Source organism: Sebastes fasciatus, chromosome 18, assembly GCF_043250625.1.
Source record: "Sebastes fasciatus isolate fSebFas1 chromosome 18, fSebFas1.pri, whole genome shotgun sequence".
Lineage (NCBI taxonomy): Eukaryota > Metazoa > Chordata > Actinopteri > Perciformes > Sebastidae > Sebastes > Sebastes fasciatus.
In genome coordinates, this window is record NC_133812.1 from 5,923,908 (window position 1) to 5,945,140 (window position 21,233).

Consider the following 21,233-nt stretch of genomic DNA (forward strand, 5'->3'; position numbering starts at 1 on the left):
CTGGTTTTAATGTGTGAAAACACAAACATGGTGTGAAGCTCATCTCTGCCATCACTCTGGCGCTGGTCTGAACAGACTCTTACTGGCTCTGTCAAGCAGAAGAAGTGCAACTAGACACGCCAGTCAGCATTTCCCGACAGTGAACAGTATGGAGAGCCAGATGTATTTTACTCCAGCATACATATGGAAATATCGATTTATCAATTAAAAACAACACATACCAGCTTTGACAGCAACAACAGTGTTGCATCGTTGCAAAGAGGAAGTTGCTGCTCTACCTCCTCTGCCTCCCTCAGGCTTCTACGTGTCAATGTGTTTCACTTCTTCTTCCACAGTACCTTCTCTCTTTGACATGGCACAAAGCAACAACCATTTGTACTCCAAAGTAAGTAGTAAGTAGATAGCCCATAGTGGACTTTCTCACTTGTTATACCACAAAACTTTACTGCGTATCATACATATACTGTATATCTATGAGACATAATTTTTAGTAGACACGGCTGTTTAAATTAAAATCATAAAACATGTTAAAAATATACCTTCAACTAAAATGGCAATCGAAGAGCGCAGAACTCCGCCTACGTGTGACTTTAAAAACAGATCACAGCTCACAGCTGGTGGTACCGTGAGGTGGTCGGCTTGTTATTAACATGGTGTGTTTCCGTGTAATGTATCAGCGGATGCCTCTCTCATTCAGCAGCCTTGTTATGTCTGTTTAACGTTACACCACGTTGTCTCTCATCCCGTCAGCTACAGCTTTGTTCTTTCTCTTCCGCACACACATCCACACCATGGATGTATTAAGATCCACAAACATATCTCTTTGCTCGAAGAAGGAGGAAGAAGGCGGGGTCATGCATCATCAGTTACACTGCGCATGTCTTATACCCTGTGGTTGTAATGCACAGGCTGATCGGAATTCTTAAAATAATTCCTGAATCCACATCATGATCCAGATCGGCACCAAAATCTGAAGGATTGTTCATTGTGCCACACCCTACCCCTCCAAAAAATTTCATTGAAATCCATCGAGCACTTTTTGAGTAATCCTGCTAACGGACAAACAAACAAACAAACCAACAAACCAATGTCGGTGAAAACATAACCTCTTTCCTAGGCCTTCGGCCTTGGCGGAGATAATTATGTTGCATGACCTTGACCTGACAGCTCTTTGACAAAACATCATTTAGCACAGTTCAGAAAATGTGTGTAACCATGAGCGAGTCAGACTTGCTGCTGGATATGACGTCCAATGGGGTTGCTGTGCTATAGAACCACCTCAATCTAGGTGACCAATCACTCCTACAGGGTACTGCTAAACCTACCCAGCTGTCCGCCACTCTGATTTCAGACTCACTCACAGTACCGCCGCGCCACGTATCTCTCTTCTACCGCTCGCTCGCTCTCCCGGTCTCTCTCTCTTTTTCTCTCAATCTGGAAGCAGACAGCAGAGCCTAACTTTAATTTTAATATTACTTTTAAGGCTCCCCCCTCATCCTCAAATGGTCCTAAATTGACACGAGTACTTTTTTGTTTTATGAAAGAAGCGGTACAGTTGAAGCAACCACGCAGCGTGTGTGTGTGTTTCACCAATTGGTGTCGGCCATCCCCACAAACTCCACCCAAACGTTCTGGGTACTTTCAGAAAGTACTACCCTCTGACCAGGGCCTTTTTTGGGGGGTAAAAAGGCCCTTGAAAATGTCCCCAGAACCTAATTTAGACCCTTGTCCCTGCAATCAAAACGCAATGAGTTTCTCAAAAGGTTATTAGTCCCGGGGGAAAGTTCCTGCGGTGGAAACGGGGCTTTTCCTATATTTATTAGGTATTGTTTTACCAGAAATAATTACTTGATTACTGTTTGACATGTAACGTTTTAATTAACAATACCTTGTTAACAGCAATCAGCTGTGAAATCGGTGGCGATAGGTTCTGTGTCTCCCGGCCGGGTTTGGGTCCAACATTTCTTGGTTCTACATGGGTCCAGGTTCCAGCTTCCAAATAATAGACAGGTCTGGTTCGGTTCCGGATAATACATTTCCGTGTCTTTTTGGGTTTGGGTGAACCCGTTGAAGACCTCTACCTTGATAATGTAATTTGAAACCAAATGGCCAGTTTTCTATGAAATTTGGACATTCATTGTCGCCACGGGATTAACCCTAATAACCAGGGTGAGCCTAAGACCGTTCCCCTACCACCAAAAATCAGGTCAAAATATAAGTTGCACAAAGTTTCACACAAGATGTCTCATAATGTCACAGTTTGACGAATACATTCATACTCCCAAGGGGATAGAACCTTGTTTATAATGACCACATGACCTCTCCTGGAAATACCCTAGGATGTAATGAACTTTGAGGCCTCTAGGGGACACCAGCATCACATTTAGTCTAATAATTACTGTCATTAATTGTTTGCATGTCTGGATTACAGAAGTTTGTAGACTCAGTACCAGCGATGCTGAATGCCTTGATTAATTTTCATTTAACCGAAGGGAGACTGGAGTATTTAATATGAAGGAAAAATGACACTGCATCAGGCACTCTGTGGAATGTTTGTTCTTCCGCTGCTTACTCTGAATAATTCAGCTGCATTTACAAACGGGCCATGTTTCTCAGTCACAGCGGGATATTTGCCCTTAAATGAGTCAGGACGTTATTGTGGCAGCGCACAAAGGACCTCCCGCTGAGAGCAGCAGCCATTAGATGAACCATACGACATCATTATTCAAGGCCGAAAAATCATGTTCTTTGCCGGGGCATAATCTGAAGAATCTTAAGACCCCCTATTAAACTGCTGGATGCTTCCACAGTGAAACAGTCTCCATTGTGGTGAGGAGGGTCCTGATGTTAGCAGACATTCCAGATCTTGAGCTGTCTGAGGGGTGATGGGAGAAGCCCCGAGGGGCCTGGCTGAAGCAGAGGACAGTGCGTGAGATTTCACCCTGTTCCCAGCTCACACAAATTGCCCCTGATACTTGGACAAAGAGCAGATCTGATGTTAGACAGACAGCCAGTGTGCCAGAGACACGTACAACTTCAGCTAGTTACTGTGCATTGTCATGTGGGGTTCAGGGACTTTGGGGATCTCTCAGGAGATCCCAGGAGGTCAGGACAAGTTTATTACACTGTTTTTTTTTTTTCAGAGTGCAATAGTTTAAGGCTGGCGTTCTCCCAACAAAGTATCAGGTTTTCTGTGAAGTCTGGGTCTCATTTGGAAATCTCTGCCACTCATATGTGTCATGTGTTGCTACATGAGTAGATACACGATGCCCAGTGGTAACAGCAAAAGAGACAAACTAACTGTCATAAATGGATGGAATAAAGCAAGGAGATAGCTTTGGGTCTTAAATTTAGGGTTCGGGTCTCAGTTTCAGGCCTGCACAGAAGTCTAGCTACATGTACCTGATGAACTGAGTGTAAACACTAGGAGGTAATTCAGTTCAGACTTTATAAATCTGATGTCCATTGTGATGGATAACTTTACTTAAAACTGCATTAATTGATTTTTTTGGGCACTTTTTTGGCAAGAAGCTGTAAACACAACATTGACATATTCATTTATAAATTTAATTTTTTTCAGCAAACAATGGCTTTTCTTTTTTTTTTTTTACATCAAGCAGACACAGAAGAATATTAGCATTCATTTGGATAGTTAGAAAGAAGTGACTATCGACCCTTTGCTAAGTCCCGCTTCTCAAATGCAGACTGGCCAATCATAGCGCAGCATCGGTCAGCTCCTACCTGGTTCCAACTATCCTCGTTCTGCTCCACAGACTCTCATGCAATCGTTTCAGATTTCTTCATTTTCAGTCTGGTTTTGTGGATTGTGCGCTTGCGTCGTGGTTAAACATTGTGTAATGATGATACTCGTTATCCGGAGAGGTTGGAAGGGGATAGACGTTTCTAAAACATTACGTTTTTTCGACATAAAAACCTGTGGGGCTAACATTAGCAGAGTACAGTACATTGTTAAATAGTAGGGCTGTCAAAGTTAAGCCCAAAATTGGCTTAATTCTCATGTCGTGTGTACCCAGCATTAGAGAAACCTCTAACATGTTAATGCATACTTAGTCAAGCTGTGACTGTGAATGGAGCTTTCTTTTAAAGCAGTGAAAACATCAATGAACCAAATGGAATTCATATCTGTCAGTCACATTACCACAGAAGCCCAAAGAAACGTCATGGTGAAATGTGTCTTCAAAGCTTTCTGTGTGCAATGTAAAGTCATCAGATGGGAGTCCTGGAAGCTGTTCTCGAGTCAAGAGTTTACAAATCTGCCTGTGTCATGCTTTTCAGCAGCCACGTCTACCAGCGACCTGCCAAACTGGAAAACCAGCGAACGGCAGATGCCAAGCAGAGCCTCTGAGCGCAGCAGTTTTGAGACATTTTTGGAGAGGGGAAATAAGAACAGTGAACTCTATTTCACCCTTTACTTCATCTGGTTATCTGAGGACACGGAGACTATGCTTTGCAGAACTGTATCGAAGACATTTTGATAAAGAAGTCCTTTACGGCTCATGGCCTCTGGAGAATGGCTCCAAATCATGGACTGACATTCCTGGTTATGACATGATTACTTTGACATCCATCCATTACAATTACAGAGAAGGGGGTGGGTTGGTAGCAGCCTGGCCAGCTACACTACAGAGTATTAAAAGACGTTGTTAAAAGCAGAGCAGTAAAAGAAGTGCTAGTGAGCAGGCTGGACGAGAAATGTGCTGAGTGTCTTCTTAGTTTCTCTTGAAGACAATGTACAGTATGTCATTTTGAAAGCACCATTGGGCACCAGAAATAGCAGCCATTGGTCAGTCCAGCTGTTGATGACTGTATCCCCCTGACAGTAAAGAACAGATTAAGAGGAAATGAGCTCTAATGGCTGCAAGGTCTGCTGGTGATTTTCTTTAGTTTTGTTCTGAAGCCACATTAGTCAGAGAATTGTATCAAAGTCAAGGACAATTTCCATGCTTGTGGGTGCTCCAGAGCAATTTCCATGACTCCAGATCTGCTTTCTCTCTTCAATATCTCAGAGACTGTAGATACCACGGAGAGCACACACACATGCACACTTTCTTCTGGAGGCCCAGCAGAGAAAGTGGTTCTCCAGATTTGTTCTGAGTTTTACTACTAGGATAGTAGCTCACTTCTATGTCCATACTGCCGCTCTCAGCGAAAACCACTCAACCTGTCAGTTGTTCAGTATCTGCTCTCCAAAGGCTTCATTTTAAAGCATCTGTCCAAAATGGCAGAACATTTACTGCCTGCATGTGAAGCTGTCATGATGCATTGCATACACATTTTACTGTATTTTTCCTCGTCCAGAAACATTTTACAGCTAGACATCCTGAAAGACAGACCTTTTGATGTCAGGTTTTGGTGGCAAGCTATCGAGGAGGGGCTGATAACAATCAATCAATGATGCTTTAAGGACCTTAATCTAAAGCACCACATATGTTAGGGAGGTATGTCATTTCCCCACAATGCTTGTCCAAGCCTTCTCTGACTTCCAAGCTGGCGTTTTTAACTTCTATCTAGTGTTAATTTTGTTAATGAATACTATGACTCATTATGTTCGTCAGCAACTTTTTCTTCCATGACTGAGACAAGACAATGACGAGACGGCACCAAGGTCATATACATTAACTGTCACTACATCAACATATTATCTTTGATGAAAAAAGACAAGACTAAAAAGTAGTTTAAACAATAAAAACTTGACCAAAATCTCTATTTTCCTTGTCAAAAAACAGTGAGCTGGGGTCTCCGTTGGAAAAACGATAGACACACAGTGCCATGCCATTGTTCTGACGGCCCATTATTCTGAAACCCCAATAGTCCAAGAAATGTCCCATTGGACCGAAAGCCAATTTGTCCGACAGTCCGTTAATTCTGAAAACAAAAGGCTATTGTTCCAAAGGTCCATTGCTCTGAAAATTCAAATCAGGAAGGTCCGATGACATCATTCTGCAGAATAATTAGCCATGTGCTTCTGTTCGTTGCAGGGAGAGTGTGTATTTTCGGAGCAATGGGTCTTCAGAAAAATGGGCGTTCGTTTTGGGGATAACGGGCTGATGGACAACGGGCTGATGGACAACGGGCTGATGGACAAATTTGGTCCAATGGGACATTTTTTCAGACTATTGGGGTTTCGGAATAATGGGCCGTCGGAACAATGGCCAGTCCCCAGAAACACACCGGCAGCACACAGTGGGCACATTCAAGAGGACTTACTTGAAAATTACATGAGAACCAAGCTGATTTAGTCAACTAAAACTTGACTAAAAAAAGAGGTTGACTAAATATGATAAAAACTAACAAGGACATTTGACACAGGACCAAGACTAAATAAAAATATAGCAGACAAAATGAACACTATAGGATACCTCCATTCCATATGAAAGCTAATACTGCAACTAACCATCATGAGGGAAAACTATGTTCCTATCAAAGTGTCCAGAACCCAACAGTGATATGAGTGATAAAACGCATCATTTCTGGTCAGTAACATTTTAAAGTGAGATTTTTGTTGCTGAGGCATTATACAGAGGGCTGCGCCTCAGGCCATTTTACGACGAGAGGGAGGGAAATCTAATGTCCAGAGCCACCTGCCAGTGGAATCTGGCTGAGGTAGATAAGAGCTGCTGGACTGTAATCTACCTCTCCAGCACTGACAGCCATACAAGCCAATGCACTTTGTGCCTAATAAAGCTCCAATTGTCCGAGCAAGCATTTGTTACCCTTTCAGCAACGGTGAAAACAAGTCAGACCTGCATAAACATGCATACATACAGATAATGCGTGTGGACTCAAAGTGTAGATTATCTTTGGACATACAGTATTCTGTATGTACAAGAGGTCAACAACCTTCATTTTCACAACTACAAAGCTTATAGTGCATGCCTCAGTTTGTTTTCTTGGATCCAAACCATGGTGAAAATACTAAAAACTTAGTTAATTTACCATTTATTAATGATGGTTATTATAAAGTGTTAGCTGAAAATTGTAGTTCTATATTTTACCCCTAACTTTATGTTCGGTTTAGCCTATTTTGGCAGCTGTGAGTCAAAGGGGTCAAAGCAAATCTGATGTTTAACCTCGGCAAAGCATGATGGATTCGTCCTCACTTGCACTGAATTGGTCCTTGTTTCATTGCTCGTGCCAGGTAAGAGTACAAACATTAATAAACGCTGAATACGAGCTTGCATGTAACCAAAGATTTCAATCTCTTCCTGACTCCAAGTTTACTCTCGGTTTATTTTGTTCCTTCTGATCTTGCTCTCCTGGCTATCAAATGTTGACATCTATTTCCTTATGCCAATATAATTACATGTTTTAGGATCAGTACACACATGTGGTTCATATTGCTTTCTCACTAACTGAAATCTGCTGTGTTGTTGCTGGGGAAACGGCAGAAAGGCTCCTGAGTTCTGATTGCATTGTACCCACCTGGCCAAAGAAAACTAAATAAAGAAACAAATGTTCCAGATTTTGAAGAAACCGCTCACTCAACATTATTGGTATGAGCTTGTCCTCAGCAGTATGTTGTATTATGCCTCTAGTGAAACTCCTCTTGACTTGCACAAACAGTAAGAGTTCATGATAGCCCCAGTTGTACCTTTAGGGATGGAATCTGAGAGATGCAAATTGGCTATGTGCTTTCTCACACTCTCTCTGTTTCATAAGACAGTTTGAGCATCATATTACTGCTTTCTTTACCATCAGTGGATTTGCTCTACATATCTATTTCACAGTTTAAAATGACATATAGTTTTAATCAGGCTTCACAATGAGGTTTTAAGTTTCGGTGATATTTTTTTGGTGTGATGGCAGTGTTGATACTGATCAGCCTTTTAAACGTTCACTTGTGATTAGAATGTGAGCTGTCTGTCACTCCCGTTATCATCAACACTGTAGCTTCCTCACTTACTGTTGACAATGTCGGTTCATATTTTAAAAGTTTTAAACCAAAATTCTGGCCAGATCTCGCATATTGCACCTTTAAGACCTATACTCTCTAAAGAAAGAGGGTGTTGTGAGTGATCTGTTTTAATGGGGAAATATTTCGGTAAAAAAATGAAATTTTATTTGTTGTGCTGTAGTTAGGGCTGTCAATGGATTCAAATATTTAATCGTGATTAATCCCATGATTGCCCATAGTTAATCACGATCAATCGCAAATTAATCACACATTTTTGATCTGTTCAAATTAAAGGGAGATTTGTCAAGTATTTAATACTCTTATCAACATGGGAGTGGACAGATATGCTGCTTTATGCAAATGTATGTATATATTTATTATTAGAAATCAATTAACAACACAAAACAATGAAAAATATTGTCCAGAAACCCTCACGAGTACTGCATTGAGCATAAAAAAACATGCTCAAATCAAACAGGCAACAACAGCTGTCAGTGTGTCAGTGTGCTGACTTGACTATGACTTGCCCCAAACTGCATGTGATTATCATAAAGTGGGCATGTCTGTAGAGGGGAGACTCGTGGGTACCCATAGAACCCATTTACATTCACATATCTGGAGGTCAGAGGTCAAGGGACCCCGTTGAAAATGGCCATGACAGTTTTTCCGCACCAAAATTTAGCGTAAGTTTGGAGCGTTATTTAGCCTCCTTCGCAACAAGCTAGTATGACATGGTTGGTACCAATTGATTCCTTAGATTTTCTAGTTTCATATGAGGCTCTAAAACTGAGCCCGCTACAACCTTAAAATCGCAAGTTGCGTTAATGTGTTAATATTGACAGCCCTATAGCTGAAATAATTAATTATTTAAAGGGACAGTGTGTAGGATTTGGTGGCATCTAGTGGTTGCAGATTGCACCCAACTGAGTACCCCTAAGCTCACTCCTCCCTTTCCAAGACTGCGGTAACGTGAACTGCCGAGTGCAAAACCGCGGTAACGCAGTTGGCATCGCTCAGAGGCCATCCATACCATAATAACACTACTCTAGGAGCAACAGAAGTCAGAAAGCGGCTGGCGGATTGGTTTGTCCATTCTGGGCTACTGTAAAAACATGGCTGTGCAACATGAAGGACTTCGTGAAGAGGATCCGCTTCCTATGTAGATATGAAGGACTCATTCTAAGCTAACGAAAACACAACCACTCTTAGTTTCAGGTGAATATACGCTAATGAAAATATTTCAGCTAATAGATCCCCCGAAATGTTACACACTGTTCCTTTAATCAATTACTCAATTGACAGAGAATGAACTGATAACTATCTTGATTCAATTTTGAATCAATTAATCATTAGTTTTTCATCAAGTAAAAATTCCAAACGTTTTATGGTTAATGTGAGGGTTTGCTGCTTTTCCCTGTTTTATATAACAGTGAATTGAATATCGTTGGGTTTTAAGCTGTTGGTCCAACAAAACAAGCAATTTAAAAATGTTACTTTTGGCTCTTTTGATGGTTATTTTTCATTACTTTCTGATATTTTAAAGACAAAACAAAAAACAAAATGAATCAATAATGAGAATAATCATTAGTTGCAGCACTAGTGTGCTGGCATTACGGCAACTGGCTGCACTAGAAAGACAAACTCAGCCATGAGGGTAAAGCAACAGCTCTGGCAGGATTTAAAGCCTCCAATCAGACGTATCCTCTCCGCAACACTTTGGCCATCAGTGCCGGTCATCGGCCGTCCTGCCCAGGATGCAGAGTGCCAGCCAGACAATGACTCACACTTTGGCACTGGTCATTAGCCTGTCACCAGGGTCTCAGAGTGTTGTCAGTAATGACAGGGCTGGGCAGAGCATGCATGATGGCTGTCTCCCCACACACACAAGACCCTCTCAAGAGGCCTGTAATTCACTCAACCTTTTATTTTGGTGGTGTGTGATTTGCAGAGTTTAGAGTAGATCTGGTAGAAGTAGCACAAGGCCCGAACGCCTGCAGACTTGGCCACTAAACTAAACCAGAAATCATGGAAGCGCTGCTCTGTTCATCACCATATAAAAATAAATGAGGCCAGCACTTTGCTAAAGGGTTACTGATTACAAAATACAACATTTTCCCTGACATGTGCTGCCATGCTGATAAAATGGGGATGGGTTCAATCCAATTTATGTTTCTCAAAGTATCTAAAAAACAATTTAAACCTCAACAGCAACATGTCTTTCCAGACACATTCCACCAACCTCAATGTGGACAGTTGTTTTCACTGGAACTATTTTCTACAGAAGAAGTAGTCCCAAATAAAATGATGGGTCTCTTGGATGGCAATGTTGGACAGCCCATACCTATTGGTCAATCCCCCACTTTGGTCCAGATTGAAATATTTCTATAAACATTGGATGGATTGCCATGAAACTTGGTACAGTTATTAATGGTCCCCAGAGGATGAATCCTAAGTGACGCATGAAGCCAAAATGGCTCGACGGACGGTTAAAAAATGATCTTTCGCACTGCTTCCACATCTATGGGCCCATAGAGCAGGCGCAATAGCGTTTCCTTTAACCCCGCCTCCCTGCTGCTCGGCTTCGGACTCAATCATATGATCAGAGGAAGAAAAATGTTGGGTAGTCAATACACCATTTTGGTCAAGGACAAAATATTTCGACAACTATTTATTGGATTGCCTTGAAATTTGGTACAGACATTAATGGTCCCCAGAGGATAAATGATAGTAACTTTGGTGATCCTCTGACTTTTCTTCTACTTTCCCTTCACTTTTCATCTAGCGCCACCATAAGGTCAAATATTCAATTTGTCCAAAACTTTGTTTTTTGACCAAATACCTGCACAATTAATGACATTCCCATCAGCCTCAGCTGTACGTTGTGTTTAGTGATAATTGGCAAATGATTGCTACATACTAAACTAAGATGGTCAACATGGTGGTTATATCTACCCATGAGATATCTGTCTCCACCCCGTTATTCTGGATAATCCACAGAAGACACTGTAAAAGTGTTTTTGAGACTTTCTGAAATTGTTCCAACAAACACATTGTTTCTGGAAATACATGCTGTTGGCCCCATGAATGAAATTTCATTTACCTCCATTGCAGGCAGAAATCTTAGATACAGATTATCTCAAAACCTTGACAAAAATAAAATATTTTGTCATGGCTGGATACAACCAGAGGTAGGTGTGAACATATGTTTTACGAATATTTTGGGTGAACTGACCCTTTAAGTTCACATTAGAAGAGTACATTTTTGTGATTTAATCAGCACTTTCCCCAAAAACATTACAGCTCCCTTTCAGATATCTTTTTTAAATTTTGAGTCTTCAGTTCATACAAGGAGACTTATTATTACACAGAGGAGAGCGCCAGATCTATAAGCAGCTCCACATATAGTTGTCATGGAGATGATGCGACTCAGAAACCCCTTTGCTTTCATGAGTCCCAGCCTCAGAATGTTTGATGAGTTGCGGTGAGGCTGTACTGCTACTCTGCACCACTGTAAACATTGACATAGTTTTTGTATTCGACACACGATTCTTTGCAAGGAGAAATGAGTTGTTGCTCATTCTTTATCTGGAGCAAAATACTGTATAGGACCAAATGCAATGCAAAATGCTGGTTATATTTTTCTTTCTGGGGAAAAATGAGTACAGCTAAAGAACTCAAAATGTTGCGTTAATCATTAACACATTGACAAAGTGGAGTAGAGAGTTCTCAAAAGGTTCATTAAAGGACGTTTTAAGTTTTGAAATACAAAAAACTCCATGTCAAGTCCAGGCTTTTCTTGGCAGTTACCAAAATAAAATTCCTTCCAGTAGCTTTATGGCAAAAACAGCTTTTGCAAATGTGCTTCCAGTTCCCTATTACTTTGAATATCTCTAACACGTGTTAAAGTCTGTTTTCCCCTACACCGTGGCCTGCCAAAGCCTACATCAGTTGTTCCTAAACAGTCCTGGTGACAAGGACGGCCAGGTGAGACACTCAAATGACTGAGCTGGAGAGGAATCCAAGCCAGCGGTGAGATGTTTCCACCACCTCATTTCTGTAATCAAGTAATTTATGCATCCTCCAACTATATGGAAAACATTAGCGTTGTGATGGCGGAGTTTGACTCAGAGCCACTGTAATATGTGATTAATTAAAGATATATTCTCTCCTCTGCTCTCAGCTCGACATGTGTTTTCTGTGGGTTTGTGGCTGCGGAAGAGTTAGTCTGATGCTCATATTCTGTTTCACTGGGGTTCATGCAAAGTTTGAGTAACTCAATTTATGCACAATGTATTTTGAGGATCCCAGGGGGATGCTACTGTAACAACAAACTTTTCTCATTTTGATGTGAGGGGATGAAATGATTTTGCAGAAATATGGGGGAAACAAGGATTTAAAGTTGCACGATTGTGTTTGTATAAGGGCTGTCAATCGATTAAAAATATTGAATTGCGATTAATTGCATGATTGTCTATAATTAATCGGGATTAATTGCAAATTAATTAAAAACAATTTTTTTTTATCTGATCAAAATGTACCTTAAAGGGAGATTTGTCAAGTATTTAATACTCTTATCAACATGGGAGTGAACAAATATGCTGCTTTATGAAAACGTATGTATATATTTATTATTGGAAATCAATTAACAACACAAACTAATGACACATATTGTCCAGAAACCCTCACAGGTACTGCATTTAGCATAAAAGTGTGCAGACTTGACTATGACTTGCCCCAAACTGCATGTGATTATCATAAAGTGGGCATGTCTGTAAAGAGGAGACTGGTGGGTACCCATAGAACCCATTTTCATTCACATCTCTTGAGGTCAGAGGTCAAGGGACCCCTTTGAAAATGGACATACCAGTTTTTCCTAGCCAAAATTTAACTTAAATTTGGAGCGTTATTTAGTTTCCTTTGCGACAAGCTAGTATGAAATGGTTGGTACCAATGGATTCCTTAAGTTTTTCTAGTTTTATATGATATGATATATTATTATCACTTTGACAGGCCTAAAAAAATGTTGATTAGTGCGTCTTTAATATGTCTCTCCCCATTTTAATTACGCAATGAGGGACTCTAAACTCTTGCACTTTGGTCCTCTAACAGGAGCATATTCTGCTCCATTTTTGTCTCATATTAAAGTATATGAAAGGGGCAGTGAAAGGACAATAACAACTCAATTCTGATTTATGTGGAAGCAGTCAGCTAAACCCAACCCTTGTCTGACAGGTCTGCACAGAGGAACTAACTAGAGGGCCGTCTTAGTACACACACATCGCATTCCACATCATGACATTTAAGCCAAAGTAACACTTTTTCTATCCTAAAAAAATCCCCTTAAGGAAGTTCTATACATTCACTTTAAATTAAAGGTCTTTCCTTTTAATAACATGAGTAACCTCGTCTGGTCAGTGAGGAAAATCCCCAGGGTCAGGGTTTTTTCTAAAGTAGCCACTGACTTTCATTTCTCCTTTCCTGAGAGCTCCCGGGTCTGTTTTTAGTGGGCAGAAAGTTGAACTGTGGGCAGAACCTTGGCAAGAGGTTCACTTTCGATTGAAGAGCAAAAACAGGAACCCGATTCAGCGCTGTCACACCATCCCCATTCAGTGGTGCATGAGAGAAAGCCCTGATCCACAGGAAGTGAGCTGGACTCAGCTGGGCCGGGAGCATTGACATTCTGATGGGATGCAGTCATGGTGTCATCCTGAGTGCTGTCTCAGTCCCTGGTGTCAAGCGGCCCTAACAAGTCATGTCATCTGACCGGTTAACAATGACAGTATAACATGTTAAGAGGAAGGCCATGACAGCTCGCATGTAAAGAAGCACTCTGTGTGTGCAAACTGACAGTGACCTTCGGAGGATTCTCCAGACCTGATAAGGAGAGTAAAAATAAATTCCTCGGAGACAGGATGATGATTTGTGCACAGGAAAATCCAGCAGATGAGTTTTGCACACTTCCTGCAGAAACCCAAGATACAAGGCAGCAGATCATTCACCCCAACAGACCGCAGACACCGTCTATCAGCTCCAGACGGGTTACAGAATGGTATTTCCAGTCTGACTGTCACCCAAGCTTCCTGGAAGGTTTTTTTTTCATCAAAGACTGATCGTACAGCTCCACAGAGCAAAGCATTTACCACCGGATTCCTTGGTTACTTAAAAGAAACTTTAAAAATTAACTTAAAGATATATATACGTAGGTTTCTTATAGAAGCTTTCCATTATTATTCCTGTTTCCATGCTGCAGAGTGATATATTGATTAAAGGTTGAGTATGCCATCCACATTAGGTTAAAATGTCAAATTCCCTGCAACCTTTGGTGTTACCTACATGTCAACGATGCAATAAATCAAAATTTAAGCTGTTCTTTTAACAGCGGGTTCAACATAGTAGAACAAGTACAAACAAAATCCAAGAAAACAACCACATTACTGCCCTTTTAAAAGGTGCTGTTTGTAACTTCTTACACGTATAAATCACTGCGGGTCGGTGTCCCATGCACGCTCGCTTGTGTCTACGCTGTTCAGACTCAGACTCCAACACAAACTACACGGAAGCACCCAAACCGCAAAGTTCTATCTAGTGAAACCCGTCTTGCAACACAGTGTTAACTCTTCCTGCTTCAAGAAGAACAAGAATGTAAACAAACAACGGAGTCCGAAGCAGTCAGTTCAGCCTCGCTGCACCGACATCATCGTTCCTCTTTCCCTTCGCCATGTTTACAGTTGAAGAGCGCTCCTATTGGTCAATGTCATGGAACGCGTCACGAAATTCGTCATAGTTTTCATCGGGACAATGTGTGGCATTCACTATGCTACACGGGATAACAACATCAATTCGCACTGGATCAAATGCAGTAATGGTCGGATGGAGCTCGGAATCTTACACATCCAAATTTCAGTTTGTGTCCTGTCACAGACCGAGAACAGATTTAGCAAAGTTGCATATATAATTAATACAAAGATGGGAATGGACTTGAAACTGCCTTTGTGTGACATTGAGGGAAACATAAACAGGGACCACAAAAACCTACCAAATCTAGGGGTCAAGTTTACACAAATAACACAAGGCAAACATTCTGTTGCAGTTCAGTCTATAGATACCTCAACAAGGACTCCCCCTGCATTAAGACTGTATTGCTGGTGTGTATGTAAATGTAGCCATATTGAAATATAATGTGTGTAAGCACACCTTGTTTCGTGGAAGTCAGGATCCTTCCGGTGAGGGGTGAACTTTGCTGCGGTGCCCGGCCTCTGACGGGGCCTCTCATGTGGAACTCGGAGCAGGACATCCTGCCATTCAGAGCTGCTGTCACTGTTGGGAAGGTGGTACAGCTGCAAAGAGCTTCCTGAGCTCTGGGGGTCACATCTGAGAACAGGAAGAAGAGCATTTCTGACCTGGACCAGAAATGCGCCATCCAGAAATGTGACTTTGTCTTTGTGCGACATGTGTTTGTCTGTGAGAGAGAGAGAGAGAGCAAAGATAAGTGAGGTGGTTCCATAGAAAACCATGACGATGGATGGATTGTGAACAGAAATAGATCATCTTTTCCTCATTTGAAAAACTGAAAGCAGACTGATGATTTTCTAAAACCTTCTAGTAGGCCTGAGGGTAGTGGCTGACCTGCAGTAGTGCAGAAAAATAAAGCTAACAGAGAAGTCAATAATCAATTCAGTTAGGGGCCTCGGAGCCCGGCACATGATTATTTATAGAAGTGGAGTTATTGTTTTTGGTTCCATTTTCTGAATGTATGTCAATGACCAATAGAAGTTCATGAGCAATCCCACAATTGGTTTCATTCCCTTGGGTCTATAAACATCTTCCCTCAGAGACGTCATTAAACCTGCAGTAGGCAGAATGTTTTTGGCATCATTGGGCAAAAAATCCATAATAACCTTTCAGCATATTGTAATTCAAGTGTTGTGAGAGATAACTAGACTTCTGCACGTCCTCATGGCTCTGTTTTCAGGCTTTAGAAAATCTAGCCAGTGACGGGAGACTTTGGCCAATCACAGGTCATTTCAGAGAGAGCGTATCTTGCAGTGGAAATGACGCATAACTGACTCATTGGTTGGATCTACACTTTATTCAACTAATCAACTTGTTTCAGAGAATATCCTTCATCAAGGTGTTGGAGAGAAGGGCTTAAAGCATGGCCTATATGTACAGTACACAAAAACATGGCTGATCAGTTATCCAATGAGGACTAGATAAATCAATGACCAACCTTTAAAAGGTTGCTGCACCTCCGACATGGAAATTTCAAAATAAAAGCACACGACAAAATGATATCAACAGTAAAAACTACCATGGACGCAGTCACTGAATACCGTCACAGAGACAAAACTCTATTATTAAATAAGTATAAAAAGACTTGGGTACTATAATCCTTGGAATCTTCTGAAATTATGAATTGAAATGTGATGTTTGGGAAGCACTATACAGCCACACTTTACACCCAATATGGAATCAAATAAAGTAAGGCCAGAGCGGTGACTCATCAACTATGTCTTCAGATTCGAAAAGAGAACCTTGTGGGTTGCCAATGACGACCATTAAAGCAGCATGAACCGAGGCAAGTCATTAGAGGTGTAGCTCAGAGCCACGGCTGCTGTATAGGCTGCTGACTACAGGTGTCTCAGTGTCTCTGTGAGCGATGGTTGCACTTCCTTTCATAAAGTGGAGAAAGAGACGTGAGATCATGAGAGCCTCCGATCACGGAGCTGCACTCTATCAGGTTGTCATGGCGATGATGAGGCCCAGAAGTGATTTGCCCTCGAGAGTCCGGGCCTCACACTGTTTGATGAGATGAGCTACAACAACGCTATCCTCTACTTCTGAGAGACTAAGTGGGTTTAAAAGGACACACACACACACTTGTAAACGTGTACAAACAGAGGCACACTACACTCTGCATACATACACACACAGAAACACACACACACAGGGATAACAGTGTACAAGATATAATACTCTTTTCTGAAGCCTGTTTAAGATAAAAGTCAATAAAGTGGCACAAGAGAGTCTGGACAGCCCTAGTCAGCTCTGTGGGCAGCAGTCAACTTCTGACAGGAACTGTCATCACCATAATAATACAAAATACTAATGTATATATAATGTATATATAAGTTTTCATTCATTCTGGGACCAATATGATCCCCTGTGCCCCGCTCGTGCTATTAGTGCATGTGAGCGTACCCCACTGGTTAGCTCACAGCGGCCGCTGTGCACTGCTCTTATAAGGCGGTTACAGCTGATAACGCCATCCCTTCCTCCAGTTCCCCCTCAGGTTAATACTGTCTGTCAGCACTTTTGCCGTTGTTAGCACTGTTAGTGCTGTTGGCACCGTCAGCTGCTAGCCACTGGCTCAGATGCAATGTTGAGAGCCGTGTGGAGACAATAGAAATGCTCTGAATTTCAAATTTGGCACCTTAAATAATTAAATATTTTGGTATTAAATATGACTGGAAGTTGAATAAAAACGTTATTGAACAATAACGGGTACAACGAGGGAGAACGTTTCCTTCTGGAGGGTCAGAGGGGTGGTAGATGGAGCCAACAAACAGCAGACTTTCCCCCTGGAGACCGCTGCTCGTGTCCTGTGTGAAACGTTCATTTGTTGCATTTTTGTTTTGTTTTTAAGTCATTGTAAGCCCATCCATGATGTTTTTTTTACTAAACCTAACCCAGTAGTTTTGTTGCCTAAACCTGACTAAGAAGTTTTGTTGTGTTTCTATTTTGTTTTGTTTCAATTTACAACGTAAATCACATGTTGAAAACTGTTTAAAGCGGCAACCGTAACCCCTAAAAACATATTTTGGTTATGCAGTTTAGTTGTATGGGAATTAGGGCTGTCAATCGATAAAAAATATTTAATCACATGATTGTCCATAGTTGCATAGTTAATCGCAAATTAATTAATCGTTTTTATCTGTTCAAAATGTACCTTAAAGGGAGATTTGTCAAGTATTTAATACTCTTATCAACATGGGAGTGGGCAAATATGCTGCTTTATGCAAATGTGTGTATATATTTATTATTGTAAATCAATGAACAAAACAAATTTGTTACAAAACAGTGACAAATATTGTCCAGAAACCCTCACAGGTACTGCATTTAGCAGAAAAACATATGCTCAAATCATAACATGGCAAACTGCAGCCCAACAGGCAACAACAGCTGTCAGTGTGTCAGTGTGCTGACTGGACTATCACTTGCCCCAAACTGCATGTGATTATCATAAAGTGGTCATGTCTGTAAAGGGGAGACCCTTGGGTACCCACAGAACCCATTTACAGTCACATATCTGGAGGTCAGAGGTCAAGGAACTTGGAGCGTTATTTAGCCTTCTTTGTGAAAAGCTAGTATGACATGGTTGGTCCTTAGGTTTTGTAGTTTCATATGATGCCATGTGTATCTTCACTCTAGCTCTAAAACAGAGCCCGCTACAACCTTAAAATGAGTGAATGAGTGAACAATTTGACTGTTATTGTCAGTAATGACTGTGACATTCCATAATTTGCGCCCTCATCTGCAACAAATTATCACATATTTCACAGGAGACACTCAATATGCCTTCCACTATCCAACGCTAAAATCCTAAATGATTCGATCATGAGTTTCCTTCAACAACAGCACACTTAGTAGCTGCCCTTGCAAGATTTATTCTTTGGAAGAAGGAGGGGGTAATGACAAGTGAAGGGAACGCGCCCAGTTTGATGATCTATCCCGTGGCAACAATTTAACACATTAAACTTCCCATTGCTGTGCTTTTGTTGGCCAGTTTGGCAGGGAAGACTGAAGCGGCGTGACGCACGCGTGGACCTGAGGTCTGTTGGGCTGAACGCCTCAGGTTGGATTTGGATATCCCGGGGCGGTGGCAAATAGCTGAGAGGGCTGTTATTATTCCAGCTTCCTGTCTGGCACTGCTCCGACAGAGCTGAGTATACCTGCCGGCTGCGCTGTCACATCTGGGCCTGATAACATCCACAACAATGCTGCAGCTCAGCCTGGATCTACTGTACAGCCAAGTCTATCAAGGCCTGATGTCTTCCTGTCGTGTCGCTGTTGTGGAACGGTACTTAAATATCAGCTGTCGTCGCACGTGTGCTTGTCTTTGCATTGCAAACATTCCAGCGGTTTACTTTTAGCCTCCAGCGACTTCCCTTAAACTTCGCTGCTGGGAGTTCAAAGCTGACCTGATTTTATTTCGGCGGCACAATACAACACCTGCAGACTGAAAGAGGCGATTCATCTCTATATCTGGCACTGCCTAGATATCTGTGTCTGTGTGTGCCATCATTGTATTTTCATGTGTGCCATCATCCCCCGATGGGTACCGACCACATAAATCTGCCCTTATCCCACAATGAAAAGTCACGGAACAATCAAACAAAGCCCGGAGTCTCTGTCTCCGTAACCATCTCTCTGAATCCAGATGGTACCAGTCTATACATCACAGCAGAACGCTCTGTCATTGTCCACATCCTTGTTTGACATGATGTGTGGCTCTTTTGTGAAGAGCTGTCACAAAAGTACATTCACTGTAGTGCGAAACCTCTGACACCGCTGCCTGTGTCCCGTCTTAAAAACCGGAGGACATAACAGTGTCATTGTCCCTTTGGCTGTGGCCATAGAGGGAGGCTGGCTGTTAAAAAGGCATTTCATTAACTTCTCCACCCTTCATTTTGTATTACAAATAGTTGTGTAATGACGTGCCCATCCCGGAGGCAGCATGCATGCACAAAGAACAAAAGGCCCATCATAACTGATAAGAAGGAAGGAACTGTAGAGAAAGGCCTCTTCTTAGAAATTCCCGTGCTGCATATGATGACACGCACTGCTACTTCAGGCATTTCCTTTCATGATTTTTTAAAAATGACAAGAATGTGATTGTTCATTCATTGCAGCCAGAAAGGAATCACAGCGTATGAGAAGACAAATTCAGTCGTTTTCTGACAGTTATCCGGGTCCGGGTAGCAGTGGCGGCAGGACGTCTTCTGGGTCCTCCCAGTTGGACGTGCCTTTGAAAACCTCCTCAGCAAACGTGTGTTTCAGGTCTGGGGGAGTTCTACTGCATATGTTTTAAAAGTAACATAAAGCCATAGTTTTTCCAGAGGAAGCCATGTGAAATCTGATAAATGTCGTCAAGCGATGTCAAAGAAGACTCTGGCGGACTGTGGTCAATGGCCTATGCTCCATAGAGCGATAGGCTTTGAATGAATGAATGAATGAATGATTGATGTCACTTGAGTCAGCGTCCGTTGGGGCTGAAAACTACAAGTTTGAAAATGTAAAATATCCGGAGGTGTTGAGTTAGAAAGAAGTGAGTCAGACCTCTGTATCCTGCTACTCATCTCTGCTGCATAGCCTGCTGTTATAGAAAGGGGCCGTAGAGAGGTGACACACAAGCACTTCAGCTAAAGCACTCTGATGCCTTTATCAAATGCTCAAACCACCCTTTGGCATGAAAGAGCAGTGGTTTTACTACAAGCTTTGTGGTAGCCAGGCCTAAATCCGCGGGGTCCAGTCAGGCTCAGCCCTAAGAAGCAACACTGAACCTCCATGGTGTGGGCCCACCACTTGCAAGGGCGGTAATAGAGGTCGGGTGCCCTGCAAGTCAGGCAACAGGTAAAAGGACCGGCCTTCGCATTCTGAACCTCGGCTGCGAAAACAAGTTCTAGGGATGTGAAGTCACATTACTAGAGGATATTTTCATGACTATAGAGTTTGAAGGATTTATGTTCAGGAGAAAACACAAGCTGGGCAGAAAAGAAAAGATGAGTGATGGTGTCCATTTGACATGACTCACAGCTTTTCTCTTTATCCTGGAGAGAGTGCGTGACCCGTTTACTTTACCAGTAATGAGGGTTGCAAAGTTTGAAATGGCTCTGGAGACTTTTGTCAGCCCCCCAGCAAAGGGAGCAAATCTTCTACCCAGACATTGCCAAGACTGTGAGAGTGAGAATAAAAGACATAAAACATGCAATACCACATAAAGGCAGAAGTATGCTTATTTTTGAAAAAGAAATGCACTAGGATGCTTTGTGGTTGACAGTTTGATGCTGACTCTGCGTGGGAACCATGCGATCAGATACTCATGCTCACCACTCAAGTTGCCCCCCCCAGGCCACAACTGTATTTTGTATTTAGAGTTACAGAGCATTATGAAGCTTTTTACCTGGAGGCAGGAAGTGTTAGAAGGCTGTTCTCCCTCCCCCCTCTCTGGGTCGGGTTTCCACCCCAACATGTGTCATTCACGTAGATGAACTGTCACCTTGCAGGTAACTAGCATTCACAGGGTTTGAAGACACAG

The 21,233-nt window shown here is 41.9% G+C and overlaps 1 long non-coding RNA gene across 2 annotated transcripts in view; it reads right to left on the reverse strand.

Moving 5' to 3' along the window:
- LOC141756425 (uncharacterized) overlaps positions 1-21,233 on the reverse strand; it is a 184,319-nt gene that overhangs the window by 83,091 nt on the left and 79,995 nt on the right. For both annotated transcript variants that reach the window (XR_012591470.1, XR_012591469.1), the window contains exon 4: positions 15,110-15,374. This is a non-coding gene — a long non-coding RNA (uncharacterized LOC141756425). The remainder of the gene's footprint in view (positions 1-15,109; positions 15,375-21,233) is intronic.